Below are 989 nucleotides of genomic sequence, written 5' to 3'. Positions count from 1 at the left end.
AGCTCGGGCAGAGCCCACGGCTGGCAGCGCCGGTCCGGGCTGGGGGCCCTCCTAACGCTTCCCAATTCCCCAGCCTTGGTCCAGACCTGCTCAGAAAAGCAAAGCGCAGCGGCTCCCCGTGCCTCAAATCTCACCTCTGCCCACCCTGCATGCTGCACCCTTCTTTTTGCTAGTCAGGCCCCAGAGAGGCAGGGGAAACCCAGCCCCGGGGAAGAGCCAGCACCCAGGGCTCCTCCACACCCGTGCTAAGCACGGGGTGAGGTGCGCCCGGCTGCCGCCCCGTTTGGTCGGTAGGCACCAACGGGCTCCCACGAGCGGCAGGGGTGGAGCATCCCGGGGCGGCACCCGCTCAGCCAGAGCTGCTCCCCTGACCACGCGCCAGGGCAAAGCAAGGAGCCTCACAGCATCTCAGGGTGTGTGCAGGTCTCCTTGCCCCACACCCAGCCCCTATGCCCCCAAACCTGAGGCCTGCACGAGCCCGCAGCCTTGTTCCACACCACAGCTGACAACACCGCCGGGCTGGATCGCTGTCCAATAGCTGCTGTTGGACAAAGTGGCAAAGCAGGCACTGTCAGCTCTTTCAGTTGTACCTTCTTCAAGGGCCTTGCACGGGCAGGGACACCGGGGTCAGTCTGGCTGTATATCCACCAGGCTCTGAGGGAGAAGCAGTGACAGAAAGTTTTTGAGCTCTCTTGGAAGTGTCTGACCCAGTCTGGCATTCGGCTCTTAACGAAGGCAGGGTCTCTGTGAGTCTGGAAATGCTCCAAAACCCAGGACATGCAGGAACACCCTGAACATGGGTGCTTCATGTTTCCTTAAGGCACACAGCTCAGTCATGACTGGAGCTGAGCAGCCTGCACGCTCTGCTCTGTGGTCTCTGGTTACAGAGGTAAACATTACCCCAGCTCCCAGGAGTGCCGGCTCCCCCCCACAGTGCCCGTGGCCTCACCAGGCTCTACCCCCCCACCACCACTTTCACACCACCACCA

The sequence above is a fragment of the Egretta garzetta genome, unplaced genomic scaffold (assembly GCF_000687185.1).
Source record: "Egretta garzetta isolate BGI_Z169 unplaced genomic scaffold, ASM68718v1 scaffold365, whole genome shotgun sequence".
Lineage (NCBI taxonomy): Eukaryota > Metazoa > Chordata > Aves > Pelecaniformes > Ardeidae > Egretta > Egretta garzetta.
Note: the sequence above shows the minus strand (reverse complement) of the source record.